The sequence below is a fragment of the Monodelphis domestica genome, chromosome 5 (genome assembly GCF_027887165.1).
Source record: "Monodelphis domestica isolate mMonDom1 chromosome 5, mMonDom1.pri, whole genome shotgun sequence".
Taxonomy (NCBI): domain Eukaryota; kingdom Metazoa; phylum Chordata; class Mammalia; order Didelphimorphia; family Didelphidae; genus Monodelphis; species Monodelphis domestica.
In genome coordinates this window covers 23,053,987-23,067,730 of record NC_077231.1, presented here as the reverse complement: position 1 = coordinate 23,067,730, position 13,744 = coordinate 23,053,987, and positions in this window count along the sequence as shown.

The following is a 13,744-nucleotide window of genomic DNA, read 5'->3' as shown; positions in this document are numbered from 1 at the left end:
GAAGGGGAGGGGAAGAAAACTCCTATAAGAAGGAGAGGAAGAGAGGGGGGGGGGGGTTACTTAAACCTCAATCTCAGGGAAATCAGCTCTGAGAGGGAAAAACCTCCAGATCCATTGGGATCTTGAATTCTATCTTACCCAACAAGGGTAAGGAGAAGGGAAAACCAAGGGGGGGAGGGGGAGAGGGAGAACAAAAAGGGAGGGTAAGAGAGGGGGGAGGGGGAGGGAACAAAAAGGGAGGGACTAAAAAGGGAAACATCAAGGGAGGGGACAAGGGGGACTGTTTCAAAGTAAATCACTGGACTAAAAGGTAGAGCCGAAGAAGAAAAGGTTAGAATTAGGGAAGGCAATCAAAATGCCAGGGAGTCCACAAATGACAATCATAACTTTGAACGTGAATGGGATGAACTCACCCATAAAACGTAGACGAATAGCAGAATGGATTAGAATCCAAAACCCTACCATATGTTGTCTTCAAGAAACACACATGAGGCGGGTTGACACCCACAAGGTCAGAATTAAAGGATGGAGTAAGACCTTCTGGGCCTCAACTGATAGAAAGAAGGCAGGAGTGGTAATCATGATATCTGATAAAGCCAATGCAAAAATAGACCTGATCAAAAGGGATAGGGAAGGTAATTATATTTTGTTAAAAGGGACTATAGACAATGAGGAAATATCATTAATCAATATGTATGCACCAAATAATATAGCACCCAAATTTCTAATGGAGAAACTAGGAGAATTGAAGGAAGAAATAGACAATAAAACCATACTAGTGGGAGACTTAAACCAACCATTATCAAATTTAGATAAATCAAATCAAAAAATAAATAAGAAAGAGGTAAAAGAAGTGAATGAAATCTTAGAAAAATTAGAATTAATAGACATATGGAGAAAAATAAATAGGGATAAAAAGGAATACACCTTCTTCTCAGCACCACATGGCACATTCACAAAAATTGACCATACATTAGGTCACAGAAACATAGCACACAAATGCAGAAAAGCAGAAATAATGAATGCAGCCTTCTCAGATCACAAGGCAATAAAAATAATGATTAGTAATGGTACATGGAAAACCAAATCTAAAACCAATTGAAAATTAAACAATATGATACTCCAAAACCGTTTAGTTAAAGAAGAAATCATAGAAACAATTAATAATTTCATCGAGGAAAATGACAATGGCGAAACATCCTTCCAAACCTTTTGGGATGCAGCCAAAGCGGTAATCAGAGGTAAATTCATATCCCTGAATGCTTATATTAACAAACAAGGGAGAGCAGAGATCAATCAATTGGAAATGCAAATGAAAAAACTGGAAAGCGATCAAATTAAAAACCCCCAGCAGAAAACCAAATTAGAAATCCTAAAAATTAAGGGAGAAATTAATAAAATCGAAAGTGATAGAACTATTGATTTAATAAATGAGACAAGAAGCTGGTACTTTGAAAAAACAAACAAAATAGACAAGGTACTGGTCAATCTAGTTAAAAAAAGGAAGGAAGAAAAGCAAATTCACAGCATTAAAGATGAAAAGGGGGACAGCACCTCCAATGAGGAGGAAATTAAGGCAATCATTAGAAATTACTTTGCCCAATTATATGGCAATAAATACACCAATTTAGGAGAAATGGATGAATATATACAAAAATACAAACTGCCTAGACTAACAGAAGAGGAAATAGAATTCCTAAATAATCCCATATCAGAAATTGAAATCCAACAAGCCATCAAAGAACTTCCTAAGAAAAAGTCCCCAGGGCCTGATGGATTCACCTGTGAATTCTATCAAACATTCAGAGAACAGTTAATCCCAATACTATACAAACTATTTGACATAATAAGCAAAGAGGGAGTTCTACCAAACTCCTTTTACGACACAAACATGGTACTGATTCCAAAACCAGGCAGGTCAAAAACAGAGAAAGAAAACTATAGGCCAATCTCCCTAATGAATATAGATGCAAAAATCTTAAATAGGATACTAGCAAAAAGACTCCAGCAAGTGATCAGAAGGATCATTCACCATGATCAAGTAGGATTCATACCAGGGATGCAGGGCTGGTTCAACATTAGGAAAACCATCCACATAATTGACCACATCAACAAGCAAACTAGCAAGAATCACATGATTATTTCAATAGATGCAGAAAAAGCCTTTGATAAAATACAACACCCATTCCTATTAAAAACACTAGAAAGCATAGGAATAGAAGGGTCATTCCTAAAAATAATAAACAGTATATATCTAAAACCAACAGCTAATATCATCTGCAATGGGGATAAACTAGATGCATTCCCAATAAGATCAGGAGTGAAACAAGGATGCCCATTATCACCTCTACTATTTGACATTGTACTAGAAACACTAGCAGTAGCAATTAGAGAAGATAAAGGAATTGAAGGCATCAAAATAGGCAAGGAGGAGACCAAGTTATCACTCTTTGCGGATGACATGATGGTCTACTTAAAGAATCCTAGAGATTCAACCAAAAAGCTAATTGAAATAATCAACAACTTTAGCAAAGTTGCAGGATACAAAATAAACCCACATAAATCATCAGCTTTTCTATATATCTCCAACACAGCTCAGCAGCAAGAACTAGAAAGAGAAATCCCATTCAAAATCACCTTAGACAAAATAAAATACCTAGGAATCTACCTCCCAAGACAAACACAGGAACTATATGAACACAACTACAAAACACTCGCCACACAACTAAAACTAGACTTGAACAAATGGAAAAACATTAACTGCTCATGGATAGGACGAGCCAATATAATAAAAATGACCATCCTACCCAAACTTATTTATCTATTTAGTGCCATACCCATTGAACTACCAAAATACTTCTTCACTGATTTAGAAAAAACCATAACAAAGTTCATTTGGAAGAACAAAAGATCAAGGATATCCAGGGAAATAATGAAAAAAAACACATATGATGGGGGCCTTGCAGTCCCTGACCTAAAACTATATTACAAAGCAGCAGTCATCAAAACAATTTGGTACTGGCTAAGAAATAGAAAGGAAGATCAGTGGAATAGACTGGGGGAAAGCGACCTCAGCAAGACAGTATACGATAAACCCAAAGATCCCAGCTTTTGGGACAAAAATCCACTATTTCATAAAAACTGCTGGGAAAATTGGAAGACAGTGTGGGAGAGACTAGGAATAGATCAACACCTCACACCCTACACCAAGATAAATTCAAAATGGGTGAGTGACTTAAACATAAAGAAGGAAACCATAAGTAAATTGGGTAAACACAGAATAGTATACATGTCAGACCTTTGGGAGGGGAAAGGCTTTAAAACCAAGCAAGATATAGAAAGAATCACAAAATGTAAAATAAATAATTTTGACTACATCAAACTAAAAAGCTTTTGTACAAACAAAACCAATATAACTAAAATCAGAAGGGAAACAACAAATTGGGAAAAAATCTTCATAGAAACCTCTGACAAAGGTTTAATTACTCATATTTATAAAGAGCTAAATCAATTGTACACAAAATCAAGCCATTCTCCAATTGATAAATGGGCAAGGGAAATGGATAGGCAGTTCTCAGATAAAGAAATCAAAACTATTAACAAGCACATGAAGAAGTGTTCTACATCTCTTATAATCAGAGAGATGCAAATCAAAACAACTCTGAGGTATCACCTCACACCTAGCAGATTGGCTAACATAACAGCAAAGGAAAGTAATAAATGCTGGAGGGGATGTGGCAAAGTAGGGACATTAATTCATTGCTGGTGGAGCTGTGAACTGATCCAACCATTCTGGAGGGCAATTTGGAACTATGCCCAAAGGGCGACAAAAGAATATCTACCCTTTGACCCAGCCATAGCACTGCTGGGTCTGTACCCCAAAGAGATAATGGACACAAAGACTTGTACAAAAATATTCATAGCTGCGCTCTTTGTGGTGGCCCAAAACTGGAAAATGAGGGGATGCCCATCAATTGGGGAATGGCTGAACAAACTGTGGTATATGTTGGTGATGGAGTACTATTGTGCTAAAAGGAATAATAAAGTGGAGAAGTTCCATGGAGACTGGAACAACCTCCAGGAAGTGATGCAGAGCGAGAGGAGCAGAACCAGGAGAACATTGTACACAGAGACTAATACACTGTGGTATAATCGAACGTAATGGACTTCTCCATTAGTGGTGGTGTAATGTCCCTGAACAACTTGCAGGGATCCAGGAGAAAAAAAAAACACCACTCATAAGCAAAGGATAAACTATGGGAGTGGAAACACCGAGAAAAAGCAACTGCCTGAATACAAAGATTGAGGGGACATGACAGAGGATAGACTCTAAATGAACACTCTAATGCAAATACTATCAACAAAGCAATGGGTTCAAATCAAGAAAACATCTAATGCCCAGTGGACTTACGCGTCGGCTATGGGGGGTTGGGGGGGGGAGGAAAAGAAAATGATCTATGTCTTTAACGAATAATGCTTGGAAATGACCAAATAAAATATATTTAAAAAAATAAATAAATAATAAAAAAAAGTAAAAAAAAAAAAAAAGAACTAGTATGAATAAAGGATGTAAGCCTGGGAAAACATGAGCAGTACAGAGGAAGTGGTGAGCAGCCTAGTTGGGCAAGACTGTAAATTATGTACAAGAGAATTGTGGGACATAAAGCTAGAAAGGAAGATAGCATGTCATTGAAGATTATTGAAAAGGAGTGTGTGTGTAGATAGATAGATAGATAGATAGATAGATAGATAGATAGATAGATAGATAGATAGATAAGATAGATAAGAGACTTGAAAACCTGAGAACAATATTGCAGATGTCTACTTTTAAGTTGAATTTTCTCCTTTTATGGTATATATCTCCTTAGGGTGGAGAGTCCCCTTCCCCCCCAAAAAAAAATAAACCTCTAAAACTAATTAGTAAACTAGAGAAAAGGCAGAAGAATTAATTGTGAAGAAAGTCAAGGGAGGAGAGGTAAGCTATGGTACCCTGGGGTAGGAAATAGAACATGATCAACAATGTAAAATAGATAGAAAAAGGAGGATAAAGACTTAAAAAACACTATTGGATAAATTTTATATGAGGTTACTGATGATTATTGAGAAAGTAGTATAAAGAGTGTGGGAGGGATAGCACAAAGTTTGCAAAAAATTAAGGTGTGATTAGTGAAGAAATGGGGGCAGAAAATGTAGATTTTTTGCCTGAGGAAAGCTTGGCATTTAAAGGAGAGAGATGGGTGGTAACATGAGAAGTCTTCATGTAGAAGTCTTATGGGAAGTTTGTTTTTGTTTTTGTTTTTGTTTTCTTTTTGGAGGAGATATATCACTCATGGTTAGGCAGAGAAGAACCCAAATGGAGTTAGAGAGAATGAATATATTAGAGAAGAATGAAGAGATTACTGATAGACCAAGGTCAAGGATGAGCATGTTGTTGTTCCTTGCATTATCTGTTATGATGAATAGACTGAATTCCTTGAAAGTATGAGTAATGATTTTTGGTTCTTTTCTGTAACCTCCTCATTGTGTTCATGTAGGGTTTATCATACATAAACACATAGTGTACCACATGAATAACTTTTTAAAATATCCAGGGAACCCCAACAGAGTTGGTAAAAGTGATTCTTATAATTAATTAATTAAATTTATTGAAATTTCAACTTTCACACAAATGCTAGAATCAACTATTATGGAATACAAATAAGTAATGTGTGAGATAGAATGGAGTGTGCTATTCTCAGGATGAGCATTCAGCTTACAAAGGCTGGTTTGTTACCTTTTGTTGATTGAGGACTCAATTTAGGAGGGAGACTGATGAAGGACAGAAAGGACAATGAACAGCTCAGTTGCTCCTCTTTCCTCACCTACATTGGGTTGGAAGCACAGGTGCTTTGATTTCTGTATATATTGCCTACTTGCTGCCTGGTCAGTCAGCACTTCTTAGCCCATCATTGAAGTATTCTCTTTCACTTCAGTTTTCAAACCACTGCCTCTTTTTATTTCTACTTTCTGATTCTAGGATTTCTTTATTTGAGGGGGTTATCTTAGATAATCACAAGTATAGATTGGAATTTTAGGGAAAAATAAAAAAAATAAAATAGTTCTCCCCCCACCCAGTACTCAGGAAAATGATTCAAGCTGGTCAACCTTTATTGTTACTTTAATCACTACTTTACATATTAGAAATTTCACAGTTCTCAATTATTTTCCCCACCTGATTATGAACAATATTGAGGAAGGGATTTCGTATTACTATTGATTTCCTTACCTAACCAGAACCTCTAGAATAATTCTTGTAAGTGATGGTCAAAAGTCAGGAGGTTGCCTTCAGCTTTCCTCAGTAGGAAAAGTGCAAACGTGGATTCTTGAGGGAACTTTTAATTCCCACATTTCTGAAAATATGTTTGGAGTTAGATTTCCTTCCCTTGTATTGACTGTTGCTCCTCCAATCAGAATATAAGGTCAGCCTTAGTGAAAAGAAAACTTTTAGCCTTGGGCACAACACAAAAGAAAGTAAGGATAATCACAGTTTTGGTGTATCTGTGCCCACAGATAAGAAAGAGAAAAGCCAAAGGAGAAAGCAAAAGTCTTGCAGGCATCTGCTCTACACACTCCAGCCTAGACACTTCAAATTAATTTTTTTCCTTTTAATTTATATTTTTATTGTTATAAACTTGACACAAACCAACAATCAGGAATTCTTTTAAATAAAAGAAAAGCAATGACAAATATAAAACCCAGTGGAACTGCTCGTTGGATACCAAAAGGGGATGGGAAGAGGGGACAGAAAGAACATGAATCATGTAACCATGGAAAAATATTCTAAATCAATTAATTAAATAAAATTTTTCAAATAAAAAATAAAAAGGAAAATAAAATGCTTTGCATGTAATACTTGGAATCTATTATAGATAGCTGTTTTATATTCATTTTACAAGTCATTTTAATACTGCCCTGCTTGTCTGTGTTCTCTTCTGAACTTGTTTTTGCTCTTTTAAAACAATAACTAGCCAATATTTAAATAGAGCTTATCAGGTACTACGTTAAGCACTTTATAATCATTCTTTCATTTGACCCTCACTACAACCTGAGAGGTAGGTACTTTATTATTATCACCTCAATTTTACTGATGAGGGAACGGAGGCAGAGGTCAAGTGATTTCTTGGGGTTCTGTAGCTAGTAAGTTTTTAAGGCATTTTTCTGACTCCAGGCCCAAAGTTCAACTGTGCTGTCTAGCTGTCCCATGCCCTCTCTACTGACTCTCTTTTAGGTATTTTATTAACATTATCCCCTCTCTTTTCTTCTGATAGAGCAGTATTTCAATCTTTTATTGTATCTATCTAGAATTCTTCTCAGGTTTCTCTGTCAGATTCCAGTATCTCCAGTGTCTTAAATGTGAGCCTCCTTGACTCTCAGTGACTCATTTTTCACTTAAAATGTAGCAACTCTCCAAATTTCCTATATGAAAATGACAATTCTTTTAAAAATTATAACATAATTAACAAATGTTTAGATGATTTCCCATTGGAAAATTTTTATCTTTCTTAGTTTAAAAATAATTATATACCTCTCAGCTGAAAGAAAATAGTAACCAGCAACTCTACATCTTAAATATGGGTAAAGGTCTCCTTTGGTGTCCTTGAAATTATTTTTTTTTTGCCTTCATATTTCTCCAGTTTTTAAATTAAAAAAACTCTTTGTGGTAGAAAACTGTTCTTACACAATTGAGGAATCAATTTACATCAACCACAAGGTGAACTGAGTATATTTTTGCCACAGTTAAATTTCTGTCCAAAATTGCTCAAATCTCATACTAAAGTTGGGTTTCCTTATATTCATACTCACAGTTTTTTTTTTTATTAAATTAAAAGTTATTTTTCCATGATATTTTAGGTACCAAAATGTTCATTTACAATAGTTGCAGTATCTTATATCCTTTGATAGTTAATGTCAATATTCTTCTTTATACAAAATACTTTTTTCATCTATTCCATTAATTTTATTTTTAATGTAATGTTTTATTTTAATAACAAATTTGCATATTAGTCTTCCAAAGGTATATGATCCATATTGTCTTCCTCCCTTCTTTTCTCCTCACCCCCCCCACAAGGTGACAAGCAATTCAATCTGGATTATACATGTATTGCCATTCAAAAAAATATTTCCACATTATTCATTTTTCTAAACCCCAAAGCATACAACCAGATAAAATAAAAGTGATAAATCATATGTTTTCAGCAGCATTCCCACTCCAACAGTTCTTTCTCTGGAGGTTGAAAGCATTCTTTTTCATAAATCCCTCAGAATTGTCCTGGATCCATTGTGTCACTGTTAGCAGCAAAGTCTATCATAAAATTCCACAACAATGCAGTTACAGTATATAATATACTCCTGGTTCTACATATTTCACTCTGCATCAGTTCATGGAGGTCTTTCTAGCTCTTTCTGAAATCATCCTGTTCATCAATCCTTATAGCACAATAGTCCCATTACCATCATATACCAAAATGTGTTCACCCATTCCCCTCTTGAAGAGAGTGCTGTAAATAATTTATAAAGGGAGATAATGAATTCCAGTTCACATAGACACAAAAAAGATGGTATAGGAATTCAGTTCTCTATTTCTCACCCAGATGTCTTAGAAGGCTCTAATTTCAGCAATAAAGAGAAATCAAAGTAAGCTCCTACACATGTGCCAGAATTGGTATCAAGTGGGTAAGAAGTTGGCAGAAGTTATGGAAAAGGTGGTGCCAGAGAAGCCAATACAATAAATAAACCAGATATCAGCAAACTCTGGGAGAGAGACCATTTTGAGAAGTCATTCTTCTTTCCTCTTCAGAAGGGTCAAGTAGATAGACAACATTAAAATATCAATCAAAAAAACATTAGGACTCACTGAGCCATGATCTCAGATATCTTGAAGAAAATAACATATCTAACAGATGAAGTCAGTGTGACATTTTTATTGTCAGTTTTTAAAATGTAATCTTAAAATCAGATATTCTCATTTAACAAGGTAGAAAATCTATACAATTTTTTTAAATGGCTAAGTTTTAGTCTAGAGTTCAAAAAGTTAAAAAAAAATAATTGTACCACCCTTAGTCTAAAAATATTTGCAGAAAATGATGACAACTGAATTGTAATGTTTCCTATCTAATTTGTTCACTTAACATTTTTACTACTCTTGTGGGGAAAAATCCCCAAATTGCAGTTATTAACAGTTCCATTTACTAAAGTAATTGGTTATAAGCAGAGTTTCAAGTTGTTCACTTTCTTCTTCCTTTTAAAAATACTATCTCCTGGAAAATTAAATAGAATATCAAGTGGCATACTTCCAAAAATGAGCAGCTGCCATTCACATTCCTTAAGAGAGACCAGATACCCATATGCAAGAAATAGGGAATTTGTCAATAGGAAACAGACTCTTTCTGAAGGTAACCATGAAAACTGTTGTCATTGAAGATTATCAGTTGCATTGCTACAGCTCATACACTGATTGAACTCTCTTCAATCAATTAGGAATGGAACTATCAACAAAGCATGCAAATTATAACATTATTCTTATATGTAGAGCAAGTAACTGGACATTATTGAGAAGGCACTGCATTAAATATTTCAGGCAGGTTTTTAAGCATACAGAACCTGCATGTAAACAAGACTGATAGGGGCACAAAGTTCAAAAAATTTCCTAAGAGAGGATAATAGATAAAGGATGGAGTGAAGCACTAAAGCAGATAATCCCTCATCCAATAATTCCACGTTATAACAACATTCAATTGTTTTTAATCGCAATGATATGCAGAAGGAGTAATAATTGTTAAAGCATATGGATATTCTACATTTAGGTTGTATGAAATGCTTTAACTATAGAATATCTCCCTAAATTCCTCCAGATTAACTATGAAACTTTAAAAAAAGTACATATTTGATAAAGGGGGCGGAGCCAAGATGGAAGTATAGAGTCAGTAAAAGTTCAGACCTCTGAAAACCCTTCCTTACCAATTACAAACTAAGTGCTCCTGGGGACTGAAAATCAAACCTAACAACAAGATGGAGCCAACCTACCCTACTGCTGGACTCAATTTAAAAGGTATGTCCCCCAAAAGCCAGAATTTGAGAACACTCTGACTTAAGGGGAAGGCAGAAGAAAGATCCCAGGATCTCCACCTAGAGTGTTAAGCCTCCAATGGCAGCAAGAACCTCAGGGTGGGAAAAGGTGCTGGTCTGGAAGGAGTACCTTGTGGGCAAAGTTGTGCCAAGCTCAAAGTGTTGAACACAGGTGGTAGGGAAGGAGTTAGAGAAGGAGTGCAGAGCAGGCAGCCTAGTTGCAGCAGCATAGACCCTCCATATTGCTCCCCCCTTCCAGGAGGTTTTGGCCTCAGAGCACCTCCAGCACAACCCAGCTGGACTTAATCCCATCAAATGTCTTCTGAGAGCAGGGAAGCTCAAGTTCCAACACCCCTCCTCCACAGGGAGTAAAGAAGAGGTATTTATGAGTAAACAACAGAAAAAGAAAAAGAAATTACAATCAACAGTTTCTATCCAGGCAATGAACAAAGAGCAAATGGAACAGACGAAGAGGGAACACCAAGTAATAAAACAGAAAACCCAGCGAATTGGATACACGCTTTGGAAGAACTCAAAATAAAATTCAAAACACAATTAAGAAAGGCTGAAGACAACTGGGAAAAGAACTTAAAAACTAAGAGAAGTCAGTTGGAAACAGAGGCACTTGAACTAAAATGAGAAAATAGTGTCTTAAAGGCCAAAATCAACCGTCTTGAAAATGAGGCAAAGGAGATGAAATATGAGATAAAGAGGATGAAAGATGGCCTCCAAAGAAAATCAGACCAGAAGGAGAAGGATGACCAAAATTCCAGGGATGAAATCCAGTCTTTAAGAACCAGAATACAACAATTAGAATCAAGTGACTTCACAAAGCAGCAAAACACTAAAACAAAATCAAAAGCATGAAAAATTGAGGAAAATGAGAAGCATCTCATTCACAAAATAGAAAATTTAGAAAATCATTCCAGGAGTGACAACTTAAGAATCATTGGTCTACCAGAATACCATGACAAAAGAAAAAGCCTGGACATCATACTATAGGAAATTATCCAAAAAAAAAAAAAAAACTGCTCCGATATTCTAGAACAAGAAGGAAAAGTGGAGATGGAAAGAATCCAGAAATCACTTCCTGTACTTAATCACCAAATGACAACACCCAGGAATGTTATAGCCAAATTCAAGAACTATCAGACCAAGGAAAAATTTTAGAATGTTATAGCCAAATTCAAGAACTATCAGACCAAGGAAAAAATATTAGAATGTTATAGCCAAATTCAAAAACTATCAGACCAAGGAAAAAATATTAGAATGTTATAGCCAAATTCAAGAACTATCAGACCAAGGAAAAAATATTAGGAGATGCTAAGAAGAAGTCATTAAGATACCATGGAACCATAGTGAGGATAACATAGGATCTGGCTGCATCTACACTGAATTTATATGTCACAAAGAAGCACATGCCGGGAGGGGGGAGAATATCAATACAGTGGAAGGGTAAAGAGGTTGGAGATAGGAAATACTCAACTCTTACATGCATTGAAATTGACACAAAGAGGGAAGAACAATCCAAAGCATTGGGGCAGAGAATAAATTTGCGCTCTATAGGGGAGTAGAAGGGTAACAAATGGACTGGTGGGGAGGGAAGCAGTAAAAGGGAGGGGGTACTTTTAGAAAGACTACAGGGAAAATAAGGGGGGAATAAGAAGGGAGGGGGTAGAAAGGGAAGTAAAATAAGGCTGGGAACTAGGGGGACTGATTAAAAACTCACATTGATGTAGAAGGAAATAGCTAAAGAAGAAAAGGCAGGACCAGGAGTAGACATCAAAATGCTGGTAAATACCCAGCTGATAATCATAACTCTGGATGTGAATGGAATGAACTCACCCATAAAATGCAAGCAAATAGTAGAGTGGATTAGAATCCAAAGCCCTACCATAATCTACAAGAAACACACATGAGGAAGGTAGATATGCATAGGGTCAAAGTAAAAGACTGGAGCTAAATCTATTGGGCATCAACTGATAAAAAGAAAACAGGAGTCCCAATCATGATATCTGACAAAACCAAAGTAAAATTAGATCTAGTTAAAAGATATAGGTAAGGTAATTACATCCTGATAAAAGGCAGTATAGACAATGAGGAAATATTAGTACTCAACCTGTATGCACCAAATGGCATAGCATCCAAATTTCTAAAGGAGAAACTAGTGGAACTCAAGGATGAAATAGATCAAAGAACCATACTGAACCTTCCTCTATCAGAACTAGATAAATCAAACCAAAAAATAAATAAGAAAGAGGTAAGAGAAGTGAATGAAATCTTAGAAAAATCAGAGTTAGTAGATATGTGGAGAAAATAAATAGGATGTGAGGTGTTGATCTAAACCTAATCTCTCCCATACTGTTTTCCAGTTTTCCCAGTAGTTTTTGTCAAACAGTGAGTTTTTGTCCTCAAAGCTGGGATCTTTGGGTTTATCTTACACTATCTTACTGAGGTCATTTATCTCAAGTCTATTTCACTGATTCTCCCCTCTGTCTCTTAGTCAGTACCATATTATTTTGATGACCACTGCTTTTCTGGTACTGCAAGGCCACCTTCCTTCACATTTTTTCATTATCTCCTTTGATATTCTTGATCTTTTGTTCTTCCAAATGAACTTTGTTATATTTTTTTCCTAATTCAGTAAAAAAATGTTTCTTGGTAGTTTGATGGGTATGGAACTAAATAAGTAAATTAATTTGGGTAGAATTGTCATTTTTATTATGTTAGGTCATCCTACACATGTGTAATTAATATTTTTTCCAATTGTTTAGATCTAGTTTTAATTATATAGAAAGTGTTTTGTAGCTGTGTTTATTGTGACAAGGAAATCACTTTAAAAGACTGACATATATATTAATTTAAGGTCGCCAAGGAATTCAGCTATGTAATTCCAAAATGAAAACTCAAATCAGCCATCAGCCTTTTATAGAGTTTAATTACAAACAGGAGGAAGAAAGGAATTAGAGAGATAGAGAGAGAGAGAGAGAGAGAGAGAGAGAGAGAGAGAGAGAGAGAGAGAGAGAGAGAGAAAGGGGAGAGAAGGGAATAGGGCTTAAATACCCCCTCTGTTTAGGCTGGGCCAAAAGGCCCAAGCCCTTAGATAGCTGGGGCAAAGAAAAGAGATCAGTCCCTATTACTCAGGTGACCAAAAATGGAGAAACAGTCTCAAAGGCCCCCACCTTCAGCTTCCTTCAGAGCAAGCTTCTCAGAGCACACTCCAACCACTCAGACAAACTCCTCAACCCCCCTCGAGTCTTCAGACCCCTCTATCTTTAAGGAAACCATCCAAGTTCCCTCCCCTCAGTTCTCACATCTACCAATCACTGTCCATCAATTTCCCTGTGCCAACGGAGGCTCTAGCTTAACCCAGGACCGCCCAGAGGTCTCTGGCTTTGCACATGTCTGTTGAAGGTCATATTTTCAAATAATTAAATCTTTGATCCTTTGCTACAGCCCTTCCTAAATCCTGTTAACCTGAGTAGGGTAGAGATTGATTCCAAGTATCTCCATTGTATCAATTCTAAAATCAATCATGACTCAAAGAAATTCCTGTTCTATGCTTAAGCATAGGTCAAAGCCCTTTCCATTGTTCAAAAGGTTTCTGTCCTAAAGTAATCTTAAGAAGGGAGGAGGAGGA